At 37.7% G+C, this 15282-nt stretch overlaps 1 protein-coding gene and 2 long non-coding RNA genes across 3 annotated transcripts in view; 1 reads left to right on the top strand and 2 right to left on the bottom strand.

Annotated features, from left to right (window-relative positions):
- LOC6054068 overlaps positions 1-15282 on the top strand; it is a 224900-nt gene that overhangs the window by 168157 nt on the left and 41461 nt on the right.
- On the bottom strand, positions 3726-4424 carry LOC119767126. Its single transcript, XR_005277339.1, has 3 exons — positions 4014-4424; positions 3859-3922; positions 3726-3807 (listed from the first exon to the last, which is right to left on the bottom strand). It is a non-coding gene; the product is annotated as an uncharacterized LOC119767126 (long non-coding RNA).
- On the bottom strand, positions 5381-5933 carry LOC119767127. Its single transcript, XR_005277340.1, has 3 exons — positions 5669-5933; positions 5514-5577; positions 5381-5462 (listed from the first exon to the last, which is right to left on the bottom strand). It is a non-coding gene; the product is annotated as an uncharacterized LOC119767127 (long non-coding RNA).

Below are 15282 nucleotides of genomic sequence, written 5' to 3'. Positions count from 1 at the left end.
TTACTTGTTTTATGTGACTTTGCCAATGTTTTTAAAAATGTAATATTTTTAGGGGTCAACTTTGGCTGCGTTTTTTTACTCACATTTTATATATTTTAAGTAAAAAGTAGTATGCAGTAATTTTTCTAGTGTCCCTGACTATGCCTTTACAATTTTTTTAAATGAAAAGTTTGCCATTTTATAGCAGAAAATGTGAAAAACAAGCAAAAACTTGAAAAAGTGACATACATGAAAAAAATTAATTGGGCAAAAGGTAAGGATAGGAGGGGGTGGAATAAGCCAAATACCACCAAAAACAAACATAAACTAAACAAGATAAATGCAAATTAAAATACTATAAATGAAACAAGAAAAACATAAAACAAGAGAAGTAAAGTTTTTCGTAGAACAAAAGTTCCTCAAAATGATCGCCTAAACACTGGAAAATAAAAATTTTCGAAAAAAAAAATTTGGACAGTAGAGGGTTAGGTTGGTTTGGTTTAGGTCAAAGTTTGTTTACTTCCTTCGGAAAAACAGCAACAAAAAAACATATCCTGAAATATTTAACATTTTTGGATTGTGCTGATTTACATGGAATAACTTCATACTACTACCCTCCAGATACCACTGGAAGCGACAACGTTCTACGCTTTCCGGTGAAGCTTGAGCTCGCTCCTTGAGCATCTTCCGTTTGCACAAGCCATTGACTTCCGTTACTTTGTGCCAACCAACAAAAAAAACTCAAAAGAATTTCCACTTTTCTTGCTACTTTCAAGCTGCTTTTCACGTTCACATTCCCAGCTTCCCAAGTGGCCTCCGGTTGGTTGGGGGTTTTTTCCCCTTCGCCGGCGACAAAACGGAAAGAATATAATCTTTTATTCGAGTTTAGCCAGAAGTTTAGTGGACGAAAATCCGCAATCACCGTTCCGCCTGGCGACCGGGTGGAAAATCCTGAGAGGAAAATTTGTGAAAATTTCGGCCACTGCGGAAACTCAACGCTGCGTGAGTGTCTTACTCTCGAGGCTCGACCTCGAAAATCTCCTCCCAATTTCGCAGAAATATTCAACGGCTGTAATCGAATAAATGTTTAGGCTAGTAGCCGGACCCCATGCCGCACTGATTCAATCGATCTCCCGGGAACAATTTGGCGAGCTTTTTGGCCCCGGTCCACCCACGCGCGCTCGTTGGAAATTGAGCATTTAATAGCTTTTTACCGGCGGTGCAGCGGTTTTTTTCGCTCCGCAGCAAGGGTGATTGCGTAAAATTAAACGCTGAACGCGAAATAAATGAAATATTCAAAATTATAACCTTACCGGAGGAATGTTGGGTGTTTGCGTTGGTGCAGGTGGGTGAGGGAAAATTATGAGAAACGTGCGAAACGTGATATCGGGGTGGAAAAGTCGGTGAGCGAACACGTGGAAGGATGTGCCTTAATTTAATCACCTTTTAATTACATCTTAGCGGATCGTGAACCATGAAGAGGGTAGCTTTTAGCTCGGTTAGGTTCAGTGTGAGCTTTGATGTGGTGATTTTGCTGCCCTGAATGTGATGATTTCATGAGATGATTAGAGGTCGTAAAAAGTTTTAGCAAGCTGAAGGTAAATCACACTTCAAATTAGTTTTCATCACAAAAACATCATAAATGATGTCGGTAATTTTTTTTACTAACAAAAATAGATACTTGATATGAAACTTGGTCGCATCACTTGCTTAGGGCGCATCCTGGTATCGCATATAATTCGCATATAACTTGAATCGCATATAACTTCATCATCATGATTATTCCATTAGTTTAAAAAAAACTTCGTCACTTCTGTTATTCAAATAACATGACTTCATATATGTAATTCAGCTATAAAAATTCTCATAAAACAGTTATTACATCAGTGAGGAATTTACAATTAGAAAATAATGGCTTTAGTCGCACTTTTAGAATGTTCTACCACCTACAATCATTTTCTAATTTACAAGACTATTAACTATAAAACTAAATTAAATCGCAGAGACTTCCAACAAATCAGATCTCATTCGGACTCCGTTCTGATTGATTTCCGCGCACTGTCCATTAAGGGATCACCCCCGTTTTATTCCCTCTCGTTGGGTCCGAACAAAAACAACAATGAATCAATTTTCCGCGTGGGCTCCACGTGGCCCCTTTCCCGTTCCATTCAAAAGCCGTTAACTAGTCGCGGCCCATATTTGAAGCCACAGTCATTTAGTGTTATTTATTGGATTTTAAAGCACCTATAATTGAATCGAATATCGTTTAATATATCTCGGGCGCGCGAAAGATTTCGAATCGAATCGCGATCTCCTGCGGCAAGGTGTCAGAGGTCCTATCGGGCGGCGCTCTGATTGGAAATATCGCATATGAATGCAAATAGGGGGAAGGTGGGCGTTTCGTTGCCCGCGTCACCACCTTCACCACTAGCTGGCCGGTCTTGAACGCGTTCTTTGTGATGAGCTAGAAACGGCGGGAATTCGTTTGGAATTGATAGGGGAAGATGGTCAGCATTTTATTTTTTTCCCCCAGTTTGAATTCTAAATATTGAAAAAAGATTCTTTAATTGAAATAGCCACAAATTTTTTCTCGATTGTATTATAACTTTTTTTTTTGGCTCAGCAGTTAGAGTCTTTTTTAACCAAAGTATGACCCGCGGGCCAAATGTGGCCCGTGAGGTTATTGTTTATAATTCCTAAAAATTTAGGTTAAGTTTATGCTTTTTTTGCTAACCTTTTTAGTTTTTGATTATATAAAACTATTTTTTCCATACTTTGATCCCGATTCTAAAAATACAAATATTGTGTTGAAAAATCTATCTTTTTAAAACAATATAGGTAACACGTTTAAATATCCTTGGGCCTTGCCAGGGGAGTATTATATAAATCGTTATAGTACTCATTTTGTCAAGGGGCATGGATAGATCCGTCATGGTAATGAAATTGAGGGTTTAATTGTATTGTTCCAAATACTGTTAAAACTTCCATTTTATTAACACAATGGATATCGTTCCATGCTGATGAGAACCCGCTTTGCCGTAGCACCAAGGCTTATCGATGTCTTTTGGCTTAACAATCTGGAAGTCGCGTATTATGGACACTCTTAAAGTGTCCTTACAACGTGTGTACAATGAATACTAACGCGACTGCTGGTGAGTTAAGCTGGCGTCGAGACCAAGAGGTTCTCCGATAGTGGAAATATCACAAATGTACAACAAACCGCTACATATGTGACTTTTCCCCTATCGAATGTGGGAGTTAGGTTAGGACTATAAAAATAGTTTGCATTCGAATTCCAAATTAAAATTAAATTAGACAGTTGGCGGGGCAAGTTATTCAGCCAGAATAGCTAATTTTCATTCATGTTGAGTACTGTTCTGATTTGTCAAAGTTGCCATAGCATCTCGATCAATCAATAATGAAATGATATCGGACAAAATTCGTTAATCTGTTGAACTAACGGTTCTCGGATTATGGTTGTATCGACCATTGTTGCGAATCGAGGATCTACTGGAGCTTTGACGATCAAATGGAGCCTAACATTTCAAAAGGGCGCATGGGTTTTGTGAGCGGGAGTGTGTCCCTTTCACTTAAATGATAGTTTTCATAAGGTGAGAGAGAGTTACACTCTTGTTCACATGAGTTGTGTGCCCCAATGAAATGGAAGGCACGAAATGGTTGTCTATTTTCTCATTCACGATGCCTGTTTAACTTATACAAGATGAACTGTTCATTTATGTTTATTAGTTTTGGAAGCTGTTGCGACGAGTAAAAGAAGTCTTTTGAGCTGACACCCTGTCTCTCTGTGGGTGCATGTCGAGCTAAAAGCTATATTTATTTGGTTAAAAAATGTTTACAAGTCAGTATAATTAAGCTTACATTGGTCTTCTTCCGCCAGGCCCAGGTCACACTTGCCCGCTCTGCTCTCTTACTAGTCACTGCCCTGTGATAGTAGATTAAGCTTTAGTTTTAAGTACTAACACTAGTTTTAAGTTTTAACTAAATGAATTTCAAGTGCATGTACTAACACTAACCTTTAGCAGCTGGTTCCAAACCTCCACGATAGCGATAGTTTGGGATCTGCTTTTCAATTTACATTTTTAACAACACAAAATTATAAATACATTAAAGCAAACTGCACCGCAATGTCGCACACATCGCGGTTTCGTGCGGGAACAAAATTCTTTTTCTTTTGTTTACATCCATCTTCGCTGAACCATCCCCAGACACACGTCGCGAATGTCACTCGTGACATTTGTCACCGGTCTACGCAACGCTTTGTTTATGACGCGCTGCTTCAGCGGCGTCGCTACAATGGGCCGGCGCAATTCACCGTAACATTTCCCCGACCCGTGAGGAAGGTGTGGTATTACCAGAATTTCCTCACAACCAGTACGTACGGTCGCGCCGAAATCTTTTGATTGCATACTCAATCTAGAACCCATTGCAAAACAAAGCAGCATCTTGACGGTGAACTCGAACACGGTTACGTCCCCAACCCGTGTGAGGGTGACCTGGTTCGGTCTCCGGCTTCTTTCCCAGCGTTACACGCCAACTTGAATGGCGAGGTTGAAGACGCTTCACGAGAACCCGTCTCCTTACCGCTTCTCTCCTGATCCTGGTGCATACGCTGCTTGCTTGCCGGCTCCGGTCGTCCTAATGGTGATATCCTAGCCGCTTGATTCTTGTGGAAGTTGGCGCTGGTACCACCGACGGTCACTTCGTGATCCTCTGTGTCATCGTTCTGTGGCTTTTGTCCCGACGGACCTGACGGACGAGTTGTCACTAATCCCGGCGCACCTGACGGATCCATCGACTTTAGTCCCGGCGAACCTGACAGACCTTTCGACCTTCTTCCCGGTAAATCTGCCGAGAATGATGACTTGTCCCGGTGTGTCTGACTGACACTTTGCCGACTTTGACAAACAGAGATCGGGTGCAGATCGTCTTTCTTCTCTAACCAACTTGTCCTCCAACTCTTGATCCCGTGTACTAAAAGTTTCCACCCGAATTGCAGCTCCGTCTTGACCTTGGCTCGCTCAGCATCGCGCTCTGACAGCTCCTGCCCTTGCCGGATCTGTGGTTCCCGACGTACCCGCTCCGATGGTTGCTCCACTCGGAACCTACGGGCCTCAGGATTCCCCAGTCTCGAACGAGCCCTCCGCCGGAGGTGGACGATGTCCCGCTTGTGCTGGCGACCTTCGACGACTGCTTCTTCCTCTGGTGAAACTTCTGGGACGGTTTTTGGCTTTGTCGTCGGATGAAAGAATGATCCAGAGCAGCGTTGATACCGACGATGCCATCTCGCTCTTGGTGACCACCGCTTACCATCCACTCCGAATCCAGCCAGAGCCATAGCTGGCAGTGTGAACCGACTTCCTCCTGGTTCATGGCGACCGCAATCTTTTAGATTGTTGCGACGAGTAAAAGAAGTCTTTTGAGCTGACACCCTGTCTCTCTGTGGGTGCATGTCGAGCTAAAAGCTATATTTATTTGGTTAAAAAATGTTTACAAGTCAGTATAATTAAGCTTACATTGGTCTTCTTCCGCCAGGCCCAGGTCACACTTGCCCGCTCTGCTCTCTTACTAGTCACTGCCCTGTGATAGTAGATTAAGCTTTAGTTTTAAGTACTAACACTAGTTTTAAGTTTTAACTAAATGAATTTCAAGTGCATGTACTAACACTAACCTTTAGCAGCTGGTTCCAAACCTCCACGATAGCGATAGTTTGGGATCTGCTTTTCAATTTACATTTTTAACAACACAAAATTATAAATACATTAAAGCAAACTGCACCGCAATGTCGCACACATCGCGGTTTCGTGCGGGAACAAAATTCTTTTTCTTTTGTTTACATCCATCTTCGCTGAACCATCCCCAGACACACGTCGCGAATGTCACTCGTGACATTTGTCACCGGTCTACGCAACGCTTTGTTTATGACGCGCTGCTTCAGCGGCGTCGCTACAATGGGCCGGCGCAATTCACCGTAACAGAAGCGGCAAGACAGGTTTAAACTAGGCAAGATAAAGGAATGTTTACCTTTGTTACTAAAAGTTATGGGGATTTAAGATTAGTGTTATTTCAGAAAGTTTAGTCAAGGTTTTGGCAGAAATGCTTCTAGGTGTAATGTACGACAATACTACTGACGGACGTGACAGGACGGGAACCCCGTTTGGAGGTTTCAACATCAAGATTTGTATTCCATATACAAGTTATTTCATCTTTCGTTTTCCAGAGCGATTCTTAGATTCCATTTAGAGTTGGAATGCATAATAGGGTTTCTTTGTATTTTCTTCCAGGCCTTTTTTGTTTTGATTTTTGTTTGAATAACTACTTTAGAGTTCCTTTATTATGTTTCAAATTTAGACGAACGTAACTGATCGATCAATCCAAGTTCTTACTACTCATACCTACACTAATTTTCTTTCACCTTCCCCCTCCCGATCCACAATATCTTCCGGTGGTGTTCATTTGGTATGCAATACTAGTTCGGCCACTACCCTTTTTTCCACAAGAAACCGGACTTGGATTGACTTGAGGCCGCGTCCCCCACCTTGCTCCGTAAAACGAAAACGAAACGCCAATTTTTTGTTATTTTTTAAGTGGTTATTAGTTATTGGTCTTCTTTAAATTGTGCAAATTCAATCCGAATGTCTAAGGCCAATAAAACGATTATTTAAAATTTTGTCTTCACTTTTCTAATGTTTAACAACTAAACCAGAATGTAACTTAAAACGTTTATGTTTCTCTTTGTAATCCGAAATTTTAATTATTATAATATTTTTTTTTTTGCAAAATCGAAAAAGTAAGTAAGTGAGTTACATGGCATAACAATAAAAAGGGGGAGCACATTTTGTAATAAACTACAATGTTGAATAAAAATTTTAAAATGTAAAAAATTGTTTGATGAAATGTTCAACATGCCGGATTGATGAATTTCTGTTTGGTAAAAAAAATGATAAAAATCATTCGTATAGGGTCAACTGCAAATTTGGAAGTTTATATTTTCTGAAAAAAAAACTGTATTTATGTTTATAGCTGAAAATACATCGTTTTGGCATAAAAGACAATAATATTGCCGTTATTTTGGCAGCGATATTGCTAGTATGTATTTAATAAAAAGTTGCCTAAAACCTGTTTTTAAAAGACTTTTTGAAATAAAGTTACAAAAAAAAGTTCTTCTCGTTTAAAAAAAGAAATTGTGTATTTTACATTATGTTAATTTTACTTCAGTTCTAGAATTTCAGATTTTTTGTTTTTATATTTTTAATTTTTGAATTTTTGGAACTCTTAAATTTGATAATTTTTAAATTTATAATAAAAGCTTTGATTTTTCAATGTTTAGAATTTTTATATTTTTTTCGTTTACTGAGTTCTGAAATTTCTATCGTTTAAAATTTTTTAATAATTATTTTTTTTTTCTGTAAGTTTTTTTTTTTTGAATTTTTCTTACTCTTGCTAGTGCCTTAGCAAAGAAATAATTGTTCCAAAATGGATTAAGATGCAACACACAGCTGAAATGAACTCCAAAACTCTGTTATGCACTTCAAAATAACTCATTGTATCTTGATTATTTACCAATAAAACCGAATTGAATTGAATTGAATAATTTTTTTTCAACTTTCGATGTTCAAATTTGGATTTTTTTTGATTTCTTAGCATTTATATATCTGATTTTTAGAATTTTGTATGTTTGTTTTTTTGTTTTGTTTTTTTTTTATTCTAAAAAGAACTTAATTTACTTTTTCATTTTTTGAAAAATTTAGAATTATAAAACCTGAATTATAATTAAGGAATTATAAAAATGCTTTTAATTTTCAATAATACAAAATTTTCAAATTTTATTTTTTCGAATTCGGGTAATTCTCCGCCAACTCACACAGCAGTTGCCCCGACCCCTCTTCGATTTGCGTGAAACTTTGTCCTAAGGGGTAACTTTTGTCCCTGATCACGAATCCGAGGTCCGTTTTTTGATATCTCGTGACGGAGGGGCGGTACGACCCCTTCCATTTTTGAACATGTGAAAAAAGAGGTGTTTTTCAATAATTTGCAGCCTGAAAAGGTGATGAGATAGAAATTTGGTGTCAAAGGGACTTTTATGTAAAATTAGACGCCCGATTTGATGGCGTACTCAGAATTCCGAAAAACGTATTTTCATCGAAAACACTAAAAAGTTTTAAAAATTCTCCCATTTTCCGTTACTCGACTGTAAAAATTTTGGAACATGTCATTTTATGGGAAATTTAATGTACTTTTCGAATCTACATTGTCCCAGAAGGGTCATTTTTCATTTAGAACAAAATTTTTCATTTTAAAATTTGTTTTTTCTAACTTTGCAGGGTTATTTTTTGTAACAATGTTCTACAAAATTGTAGAGCAGACAATTACAAAAATTTTGATATATAAACATAAGGGGTTTGCTTATAAACATCACGAGTTATCGCGATTTTACGAAAAAAAGTTTTGAAAAAGTTGGTCGTCATCGATCATGGCCGTTCATGGTCACCCGCGACAGACACGGACGACGAAACAAAGAGAAACGCAAAAAGTAACTTTTTCAAAACTTTTTTTCGTAAAATCGCGATAACTTATGATGTTTATAAGCAACCCCATATGTCTATATATCAAAATTTTGTAATTGTCTGCTCTACAACTTTGTAGAACATTGTTACACTCTAAAAAATAACCCTGCAAAGTTAGAAAAAACACGAAATATTATAATGAAAAATTTTGTTCTAAATGAAAAAATGACCCTTCTGGGACAATGTAGATTCGAAAAGTACATTAAATTTCCCATAAAATGACATGTTCCAAAATTTTTTACAGTCGAGTACCGGAAAATGGGAGAATTTTTAAACTTTTTAGTGTTTTTTCGATGAAAATACGTTTTTTCGAATTCTGAGTACGCCATCAAATCGGGCGTCTAATTTTACATAAAAGTCCCTTTGACACCAAATTTCTATCTCATCACCGTTTCAGGCTGCAAATTATTGAAAAACACCTCTTTTTCGCATGTTCAAAATGGAAGGGTCGTACCGCCCTCCGTCACGAGATATCAAAAACGGACCTCGGATTCGTGATCAGGGACAAAAGTTACCCCTTAGGACAAAGTTTCACGCAAATCGAAGAGGGGTCGGGGCAACTTTTCCCGATTTCGTGTGAGTTGGTAGAGAATTACCCATTCGAATTTTAAAAATAATGCCTTTTGTAATGTAATGTAATTGTTATGTTGAAACTAAAATTAATTAAAAAAAATTTTATAAAATAAATCTAAAATAGAAAAAGTACCTAAAAAATAAATACAATAAATCAAACATTTACAAAGTAAAAAAAATATTCTAGAGTAAATTTTCAAAACAACCCTTAAGTCATAGGTTCCCTGGGCTTTGTCATAATGAGTATCATAGGTTTGATGCTTGTTTGGCAAAGAGTATGATTTGATCCGATGTGGAATTAAAATCGAAGTTTTCAGTATATTGCTGAAGCTTCCATTTTTACACATGGACACCACTTCATGCTACGAGAACCCACTTTGACGCAGTCTCAGGGCTTAATCGATGGCCGGTAAGCTGTCATCGAGACCAGGAGGTTCTCCGATAGTGGAAATATCACATTTGTACAATGAACCGCTACATATGTGATTTTTCCCTATCTTAATGTGGGTGTCAGGTTAGGATGCGGGTTTTTAAAAATTTAGTTTTTGTAGAATTTAGGATTTTAACTATAAATATCAACTTTTTATATTTTGCCTTTAGTTATTTAGTGACAAAATTAGTAATAGTGAATTTAGTAATTTTATCAGAATCGGTGATTTTCATTAAAGTAGCATAAAAACCATTCTGATTTGTCAAAATTTCCGTAGAATCTCGATCAATCAATAGTGAAATGATATCGGACTAAATTCGTTGATCTGTTGAACTAACGACTGTCGGATTATGATTGTATCGACCATTGTTGCGAATCGAGGATCTACTGGAATTCTAACGATCAAATGGTCGTCTCTTTTTCAATTCACGACTTGTAAAATATGAACTGTTAATCTATTTTTTTGTTTTTGTTTTTTTAAAGAAGCCAGACAGGTTTTAAAAGAAACGTTCTTGATTTTTTGTCTATTAACTAAAATGTCGGGGATTTGAGATAAGAGTAGCTTTCGGATAGGTTACTTTAAATCTTGTATTCAATTCAAGTTAGGTAGTTATCCGCAAATGAATATTTGGACTTATATGAATATTTGAACATTTTGGACTTATGAATAACACACAACTGTGCATTTATTCTAGAGTCAGATCCATACAGCGTCAGTGTTTATTTGGTCGAAGTGTACTAATTCATTGGCAGATCTGATTCTAGTTGTAATGTACGACAAGACTACTGACGGACGTGACAGGACGAGGGCCCAGTTTAGAGGTTTCGACATCAACGATGTGCGGCTGGATCACCCTCCCAAAAAAAAAAAAAAATATATATATATAGGTAACACGTTTAAATATGAGTGAAAAGAGTAACAATTTCATCAAACATTTTTGAAAATCAAGAATAGAATGTTTGAATTCAATTAAAGCAGGAAATTAGAAAGATATCTAAAATATAGGTTTACTGTAATTCAAAAATCAAAAGTACGATTGTTTATTATCTCGGCATTATTTGCACTTAGAAACCATCCACCTTGTGATTTTATCTCATAACGTGTGAGTTACGAATGTGAGTACCTATCTTATTTAGGCAGAATTTAATTTTTCGAGATTTTATTGAAGTAAAAGGAATATTTTTTGCTAAATCCCTAATCGATATGCATCATTAGAGTTGCACATCATTGGAAAAAATCGCAATTTTACAAGGTTTGTGTCACCCCTTCTCAAATATTTTTTTGAATAGAAATAAATTAAAACAATTAAATACAAGTGCATTCAACTAAATGCCTTTTATTTTTCATTATATTTGTGTACGAGAGTTTCAATGAAAAGTAGGTAAGTAATATTTGATTTACATCTCTTTCTGATTTAAATAAAATTCATCCAATGGATTGAATGCTTTTTGTACAAAAAAAAAAAAATCAAAAACATGCTTTTCTAAAAGCAAAAAAAAAAAACAGAAGACTTCAACCTATAGACGTTTTTTTCAGTTTTATAGAACGAAATTTATAAAAATCTTATTTGGCTCGCAAGCTCATGTGAGCCATTCAAAAACTTTGAGCACCCCTGGTTTAATGTGATAAATCAGTTATATTGTTTAACTACCGATTGTCACGATTTGGAAAATTCTTTGCTCTTTTCAATCAAAATAATTTCAGAATTTTAAAACCAAGCTACATTTTTGAAAAGTTCTTCAAAACAGATTATTTTCCTGATTTCATATTTTAGGCTAAAAAGTAAAATTTTTGAAGATCAGAAAGTATCGATTTCAACATAAAAAATTGGACCAGAGAATTCCAAAGAGAAAATTGTGAGAAATTTTCGCAGCTATATTTTTTTAGAGGTGCTTTTCTTGCAAGACTTTTTTATAAACTTAAAAAAACTAAAAAAGTCGAAAATATATACCTACACGTGGAATTTGCAAATTCGATTTGCTTAAATGATTTTAATAGTTTTTGGTACATATTTCTGAAATTAAAAAAAAAAACAATATTTAAAAAAAACATACCTCTTTGGCTCAGTTCTCTAAAATACATCGAAAAAATCATAACATAAAAAAATACGTATTTTGGGAGTTCAACAATTATTCATAAAAAGTTGAATAAAACAAAATGATATTTTTCACGTCTATCTATTTTTTGTGAAAAGTCCTGAAATTTCGACTTTGTTTGTGATAGCTGGCAGAACACTCCAATCGTCTTCACCACGACAACCTGATTTTTACATTCATCTTTCGTTCGTCCACACACAAAGGAATGAGTGCTACGCAAAGTCACTCACACAATCATTGACTTCCCTTCAGGAAAAAAAATCGCTTAGAGAGCGGTCGTTTGACATTCTACCGAGATTCCGATCATCTCAACAAAGCGTCGCTTGTGTGCTATCTTGTGACACGTCCTATCTTTTTACAGCAGACGTGTCACAAGATAGCACACAAGCGACGAAAGATAGCTATCATATGACGTCTGTCACCACGCAGCATACACTAGGAAGAGAGAGACAAAAACGAGAGAAAGAGAAAGAGCAAGCTGTCTCGTTCGGGCGGCTGCTTGAATGATGCTAATTTTTCGTTCGTTTCGTCTTCGTGTTTACGTTCACTGACCGTCGCCAAGCAATGACGATCATGATAGGCGCTGTGTGTCAGTGATCAAATATCGCTTTGGGAAGTGATCGCTGACAGAAAGTTCTATCGAATATCGAACAGTCCCATTCGGTGATAGATCCCTTTTCAAGCATTGGTCCTAATTATAACCAAAAATTTTGCCAAAGACACTAATTCGATCAGAAAATCCCTTGTCAATATAAAGAATTTCCTACATTTTCATACCGTCATCAGAGGTGACATTGGGTCTTTGGGGTGAGATTGGGTCATACAAAAATGCAGAAATTCGTGTGACCCAATCTCACCCCTGATGACGGTACCCGTTTTGTATGACCAGCCTTCAAAAGCGTATGGAGACTCCTTTTGACAAAAGGAATTTAGGCTGGTACAAATATTTTTAAAAGTTTTTGTCACCCCCCCCTTCAAAATTGGCCCGGAAAATCAGGGGGCAAAAAAATATTTTTACAATAAACTTCAAAATTTCAATGAAAATTCAAGTGCAACCAGCTGAAATCAAATTAAAATACATTCTTCTGCGTTTAAAATCATTTTTAGCATGTTTGGATTAATTGAAAAATCTTAAGATTTTTTGAAAATTTTCGATGCGAAATCTTTTTTTTCGATACAACTTTTGTTTTTGTCAGATCTTAGATTTTTTGAAAACTAATGATTGGAAAACAACTGAACTAGTGTAAAATGTATTTTAAAACAATTTTTTCATTCAAATGTGAAGACTATGGCTTGTTATTTAAATTTTTATATTTTTTTATTTTTTTGCCCCACCCTTGACCTCGGCCAGGGCCGAGGGACAAAAACTTTTTTAAATATTTGCATCGGCCTTATTGACATAGTCTCTTTCGAATAAAAAAAATATGAAAAATTAAAAATCGCGAAAAAAAATGCGAAATCGTATAGAACTACTCATGTGATGCAGGATGCGCCCTAAACAAGCAAAACGACCGGCTTGGAATAAAACTTAAGATTAATCTTGAGTAAATTCCGATGATTGCTAAAAAGGGCCAGAATGCAAGTTGCAATAGCAGTTAATTTAGCAACGACGCTTATTTGTCGATGTGCCACCTCGAGCAACAATGCTAAGAACTGGGTCGGATTTAATAATATTATTCTCAAAGCATGCAATCGTTGAGACAATTCATGAATAGAATCTCGTTGGCGTGCCACCCCCAAATAGCATGTTTATCAAACAACACTTTAAGCAATTATTGTTTAACAACTTTCAAGTCGGAATCAGTGTCCAACTTGTTTGATACAGAAGAAATCCAAATGAATTTTAGTGAATCAAAAATTACTTAAAACAGGCCAAGCTCCCCTACCCGTTCCGTGCAGAACTTCATCCATATTCAATGTGCGCTAACGTGCGAATTTACGGAGGTGGTCCATATGCATACAGATGAACCCCTAAGAACCAGAAGGATGCTCTCATCTCATCGATAGTACATCACTCTTATTGGCTGGAGATGGTTACGCGCGCACGTGTGTGAGGTCCATGAATCTTGAGAGAGCAGCTCAATTCAATTAGAGTCAATTTCGATTCCGAGGCGCGGTTCTGCGAGCGGCTCCCCGGTAGATTACGACCTCTACCTGTGGAGTAGACACAGAAGTGGCTGCCAGTGTGGTGGGTGACAATCCAATCCAATTCCGAGCAACAGGTGAGCGAGCAACCGAACAAGGCAAAATTCCAATAAAGTCAGGTTATGCGGAGATTCTTGGTTCGGTTGAGGTTCGCCATCTCACGCCCAATTGGGTGGCCGTTTTGGGACCGCTGTGGGTGGGTGGCAGCACAAAGAGCTCGAGTTGTTCCCCGCGTTGGCACGCGGAAGAAACTATTTATAAGGTATTTTGTTTATTGAAGTAGTTGTACGTTCTCAACGCCGCGCTGCTGCAATTGCATCATTCCGTTAGCGGAACGACCTCAATCGAGGCCAACAGAGCGATTCCAGCTATTTTGAAATAGTTTTACGATTCGTCATTACGGTGCTGCGACCTTGAGCGTGGAAATGAATTTTTAATCTTCAACCTGTTTCGACGCGTCTTGGCGGGGTTGGCGTCCTCGTCATCACCTCTTCAGTGTTTAGTGGTGATGTGGTGGCTCCATAAAATAAATTTCAGCTAAATCATTCATCGAATTCGATTTCCATATTTGGTTGTGGGTTGTGTGCCCCGGAGGGTGGAAGCCGTAAAAGTTAAACGACCAAGAGAGGAAAAGGCGAAACTGGGTTGGGTAATTTAATGTGGACCAAGAGATAATCGGTTTAATCGCGAGTTCAGCTGACAGGTTGTTGGGGCACTTTGTAGACGATGATGGTTTCAGCTCAATTATGCACCCTGTAACATTGTAGATTGGATGGCACGCCGACAAGTAGTCGAAAATTATTTTTTGTGCTTTTTTGAGAGTTTCATTCAAAACTTGAAACAAATCTCTCCATGTGCAACTTTATTTAGTTGCTCTAACTTTGCGGATTTTATGTCAGTTTCATATCTTCCTCTTGTTTGGGAATCCTTCCGACGGCATTTCCTGGGAAGCACTTCCCCACGAGTTCGTATAATTATGCATCCTGCACTCGCTCCTCATGTGGTACGTCACGCAAACTTCTCGCTATACGCAGCTGACATTCTAAAACCCCCAGCTCAGAAGTTCTGAAAAGCCGACAAATGAGCTTCAGAGCTGAAAACTTTTCGTGACAGATTCTGACGGGCGGAAATTAAACCTTCCCCGAGCGAGTTGAGTGCATTCTTGGCACTTCCCACCAGAACCTACAGGCAGAACAACGGCATTGCCTTGGTGGGCGTTACGCCCCAAGGTCGGCCGAACGTAAATTCCTAAAACAAACAACTTCATTCAACGCGCAAAACAGCTGCTGGCTTGATAATTAGCATACGTCGCGGCTTTATGACATGCAAGAGACTCTCCCGATCTGGAATTGTTGCCCAGCCGGGTTGCCACCTAGCTGTCAATTAATTAGTGGCGACGCGATGACTTTATTCTGCGGTCCCGTCGGACTAATCCCAAGAGCTACTGCAGCTTAGCCACTCTGAGAGTATCGC

This window comes from Culex quinquefasciatus, chromosome 2 (genome assembly GCF_015732765.1).
Source record: "Culex quinquefasciatus strain JHB chromosome 2, VPISU_Cqui_1.0_pri_paternal, whole genome shotgun sequence".
Lineage (NCBI taxonomy): Eukaryota > Metazoa > Arthropoda > Insecta > Diptera > Culicidae > Culex > Culex quinquefasciatus.
Note: the sequence above shows the minus strand (reverse complement) of the source record. Positions and strands in the feature narration are given on the sequence as shown.